This window comes from Nyctereutes procyonoides, unplaced genomic scaffold (genome assembly GCF_905146905.1).
Source record: "Nyctereutes procyonoides isolate TBG_1078 unplaced genomic scaffold, NYPRO_anot_genome, whole genome shotgun sequence".
In the NCBI taxonomy this organism is placed as follows: Eukaryota; Metazoa; Chordata; class Mammalia; order Carnivora; family Canidae; genus Nyctereutes; species Nyctereutes procyonoides.
In genome coordinates, this window is record NW_026575159.1 from 21,946,448 (window position 1) to 21,951,705 (window position 5,258).

The 5,258-nt window shown below is 45.2% G+C and overlaps 1 pseudogene; it reads left to right on the forward strand.

Moving 5' to 3' along the window:
* Positions 1 to 4,070: 4,070 nt before the first annotated feature.
* LOC129502372 (3-hydroxyacyl-CoA dehydrogenase type-2-like) lies at positions 4,071 to 5,010 on the forward strand (annotated as a pseudogene).
* Positions 5,011 to 5,258: the final 248 nt, after the last annotated feature.

Here is a 5,258-nt window from a genome sequence, read left to right on the forward strand (position 1 = left end):
TTAACAGAGGAGGCGGAGGGGGAGGAAGAGGAAGAAGAGGAGGGAGAAGGGGAGGAAGGAGAGGACAGAAAAGAGGAGGGAGAAGAAGAGAGAGAGAAGAGGAGGGAAAAGAAGACAGAGAAGAGAAGGGAGAAGAAGAGGGAGAGGAGGAGGGAGAGAAGGAAGGAGAAGAGGAGGGAGAGGAGGAGGGAGAGGAGGAAGGACGCAGAGAACGGAGAAGAGGAGGAAAAAGAAGAGGGAGAAGAGGAGGGAGAGGAAGAGGGAGAAGAGGAGGGAGAGGAAGAGGGAAAGGAAGAGGGAGAAAAGGAGGGAGAAGAAGAGGGAGGAGAAGAGGAGGGAGAAGAAGAACCACCAGAAGAACCTGTTCCCAGCTTTGCCACTGACCAGTTCAGAAACTTCATAAATTCACCATACTGGTTTTTTAGCTTTCACTTCAAACCATGTCTAACATGCATTATACACATTGTCCTATCTTCTAGAGCAAAGGAGGCTAAATATTATCTTTCCTGGAAAATGCAAAGTCAGCATTCAATTCAACAAACATTGCTGAGGGCTGACTGAGCACTGGGCACTAAGTTCCAGAAGCAAAGACATCCCCCTTTATTTATTGTAGAGCTTTGTGGCAGTAAGATGGCACCTCCCAACCAGTGTGCTAAGGCACAGAGAACAGCTGTGCCAAGAGTTTGATCGCCTTGGTACGTGGGGAGGCTGGACAGGGTTGAGCGGGCCAGAGCCCAAGGACGGTCAACCCTGCAGTGAGCAATCTTCTCTATTTGTCCCAGGGTGCCAAACAGCTGTCACCTTTCCTGTGAGTGCTTCCTTGTGAAAAAATTAAGGTAGAATTTGACTAAGATTCTTGACATGCCTGGGGTTATTTGCCCCATCCCTGATGCTTTTGAAATCTTATATCTACTTTTCATAGTTTTCTGTATCTGTTTCCTTCCAGTTAATGGCCACATCTTGTGATCTTTAATGTTCCTCCCTTCTTGGGGTCTGTTTCTAGTCTTCTTTTAGCCAAAACCAAACAAACAAAAACAAAAACAAAACAAAGCAATTAAGCAAAAATCACATTACATTCAACAGACACTTCCTGAGTATCTACAATATGTTAGGGACTTTGGGCTCTTACAGAGGAAGCATGAGCATAGACCGCGAAGAATACAGTTGCATTCTTCAATGGAGTCACAACATAAAGTTTTAAATAAAATAAGGGTCAGTAGGCTCTAGGTGAATAACTAGATTCCACCAAATGCTAGGGTTTATGTTTGAGACTACTGCAAAATGCCTCGTCGGTTTTAAAATAAAACCCAGGGAGGAGTTACAAAATTTGAGTCGAGGAGTAAGTTTCATGGGTGCACAAGTCAGCAGGCCACGGGAGGAGTAAAGCACAGGAACTCTGAAACAGAACTGAATTTACAGTCCTGGCTCCATCTAGTATTGGCTGAAGATTTGATATTTCAAGTTGCTTAATCTCTCTGTTTCAGGTTCCTGTCTTAGAAAATGTGCAAAATAATACTATATTCATGATTATTTTTTTTAATTTTTTTTTAATTTTTTTTTTTTATTTATGATAGTCACAGAGAGAGAGAGGCAGAGACACAGGCAGAGGGAGAAGCAGGCTCCATGCACCGGGAGCCCGATGTGGGATTTGATCCCGGATCTCCAGGATCCACCCTGGGCCAAAGGCAGGCGCCAAACCGCTGCGCCACCTAGAGCTGACATATAAATCTTGGTCCTAACTCCAAGTTAACATTTAATAGACGGTACTTTCCCTTTTAACTTCTACGCCTTATATTTGGAAACTGAACTGTCATCGATAAGAAAAGAACATTTTCCAAGGACATCAATTTATATACAAATTACCAAAATGCTTGAAGAGTATGGAGGATATTTTCAATTGTATTTCCATTAATCAATAATTTCTTATTTCTGAAATGCTCTCAAAACTGCGCTACTTTGCTTACTGCCTCGGTGTAGTGAATATACACCACCCAATATCTTTTGTTACACAAGCTTTAGAATCATTGTTTTGAACACCAGTGCCCCCACCCCATCCCCCATGATGCTTTGCGCAGTAGGTTTTAAAGTTTGCTAAGGGAGCAAAGAAATGATTGAACACAGTTTTTGACAGAGGTAAGAGAGCTTGTGCTAAGTCAGCCCTGGCCAGCTTCTCTTCTGATCACACCGTTGAGATAATCCTGTTTGCTGGTGAATGGCCTCTAGCTCCTCAAAGGGGAATCAATCACTTGGCAGTGTGATATGCAAAGACAAACAAAACAAACAAACCCATGTTTCCAATCCCGGCTGTGACATGAGACAATGTCTCATGGAACTCTGATTTTTTTTTTTTCACCTACAAGGATAACAATCAAGTAACTGTGAGAAGTCAGTTAAGAAATGTCTACAACATTCCTAGCACTGAACCTGGCATGTAACGGATTAATTCAATTGGTGCTAGTTTCCTGACCCACCCTTTCTATTCGTGATCATCTTAGGCCAAAAAAAAAATTTTTTAAAGATTTTGTATTTATTTATTCATGAGAGAGAGAGAGAGAGAGAGAGGCAGAGGGAGAAGCAGGCTCCATGCAAGGAGCCCGATGTGGGACTCGATCCCAGGACTCCAGGATCACGCCCTGGGCCGAAGGCCAGTGCTAAACCGCTGAGCCACCTGGGAATCCCCACTAGGTCAAAAATTTAACCTCTGTGAACCTAACCCCAAATCCTAGGGCTTATGTCTGAGACTACTGCAAAATGTCTCATCGACTTTAAAATAAAGTCCCCACTGAGATGGTTGGAAGATCTGGTAAGGAGATAACAAGACAGTGTTTAGGAAGCATCTAGCATGGGGTCTGTAGCATGGTATGTACTTAAATACCACGACTTTCCCTTCACCCTACAGAATTATTTTTACAAATTCTGTTTTACTATAAATTCTGATCACTGAGGAATGGGGGTGTGCGTGCATGCGTGTGTGTGTGTGTGTGTGTGTGTGTGTGTGAATTTCATTTGCCAAAAAGCACCGTATATTTTAAAACCATAAGAAAAGCCCATTGTAATCTAAATGCCCCCCTGGAACTCCTGCCCATGTCAGAAGGTTTGGGAACCCCATGGCCATGCTCACTTTGAGCGGCTGGATATCCAGGCCAGAGCTCAGAATCTGCAGAACTCAAAGCTGTCAGAGTCACCCAGTGGGAAAGAGACTACACGACCCCAAGTCATGTGGGCGATGTGCAAATTCTCGCCAGCAGAAATAGCAGCATCGGATAATGCCCCAAGGCTGGCTCTACAATGGAGTTCATTATCATTCATGTGGATGAAGTGGGAAAGGCTCTATCATCTCTTCCTGCGGTTTACTGAGTTTTCATTGACAAAAACATAAGAACACTTTTGTTTGCTAACACGCTGCCCTTTGCCAGCCAGCTAAGGGCCCAGTCGTGTGAAGTTGAACTTCACGTTTCAATGGAACAACTCTCCCCCAATGAGAGAAAAGGTTACTTCCCCCCTCCTGCTCCCCTGACCACTACCTTTGCCAGATCCTGTCATGTGCTAGAAAGAGAAGACAAAGCAAAAGCAGGGCAGCCAGCAGAAAAACCACTTCTCACTCTTGCCCAGCTTCTGAATCCCCAACACTAAACCAGAGTCCAGTGGTGCTATCAGGCTCTGCGGTCAAGCCTCTACCCCTGGCTATGATTCACAGACAGAGCTGGTGTTGGGTGCGTTCCACATGGTGACAAAGCAGCACACTGGAGGTGGCAATGGTGGCTCAGTGGCATGATCTCAAAGCCTATTCTCTAAGCACTCTTTTCTTCAGCTCACAAAAGAAACAATACAATTACAGCTTTCCTTATAGTCCCATTCTGAGCTTACTCTCTGATCACCTCAATTGAATTTGAACTCCCATTTTTAAAAACCTCCTCCAAAAGAGAAAATTGAGGTCCACATAGGTCAAGACCTTCCTTAAGACACCCAGTCAATAAGGGTTGGAGCCAGAATTACAAGCAAGAGGAGGGAAAAAAAAAAAAAAAAAAACATGTCTAGAGACACAAAGATGGCTGTGGCATGTCAGGGACATGAAGGGCCTAGTTGCTTTAATAACCAGAGGAGTCTCCAGTTTAGGTCTGGTCATGGCAGAGCGACTGGTGGGGTGAGGGGGCCATTGCTGTGCTTCTGGACCTGTGTAACTCTAATGGGGAGGCCCAAGCCAAGAAGTTAGGGAAGAGCTGTCCCTTTGCCCCAGGAGACATGACCTCAGAGAAGAATCTGCAAGCAGCCCTGACTCTAACAAAAGAAAAGTTTGGCCAGGTGGATTTGGCAGTCAACTGGACAGACAGTGTAGTGGCCATCTAGACATACAACTTCAAGAAAAATCAGGACCCTACCTTGTTGGACTTTCAGCAAGTTCTCAATGTAATCTCATAGACACATTTAATATGTTCCACCTGGTGGCTGGTGAGATGCGCCAGAATTAACCAGACCAGGGAGGCCAATGTAGGGTCATCATTAATACTGCCAGCACTGGGGCAGCCTGGGTGGCTCAGCGGTTTAGTGCCGCCTTCAGCCCAGGGCATGATCCTGGAGACCCGGGATCAAGTCCCACATCAGGCTCCTTGCATGGAGCCTGCTTCTCCCTCTGCCTGTGTCTCTGCCTCTCTCTCTCTCATGAATAAATAAATTAATAATAATAATAATAATAATAATACTGCCAACACTGGCTGCCTTGGAGGGCCACACTGGACAAGCTGCATACTCTGCTTCCAAGTGTGTCACAGTGGGCATGACACAGCCCATTACTCAGCATCTAGCTCCCATGGTCATCCAAGTGATGGCCACTGCTCCAGACCTATTTGGCACCCTACTGCTGACCAGCCTTCCAGAAAAGTATGCAACTTTCTGGCCAACCAGGTGTCCTTCCCCAGACGACTGGGTGACCCTGCTGAGTATGCTCATCTGGTATAAGCCATCAATTGAGAGGTCATCCAGCTGGATGGAGCCATCCGCATGCAGCCTTGAAGGGAGAGGGCAGAGAAAACAAATGTTCTTCTGCTCCTCCTTCCCCTGGAGTACTGTACTGCAGCTTGGGAGGAAGTCCAGTAGACATTCCTTAACTCTGCCCAACAGTCACACTCTGTACCTAATAAAGTCTCTACTTCTCACACAAAAAAAGAAATAAACACACAAACAAAAGAAACACAGATCTAAAAACATTTTTGGATAGAACTGTATTAAGGAGTATCCAGCACTGAGGCTGGCTTAGAGTA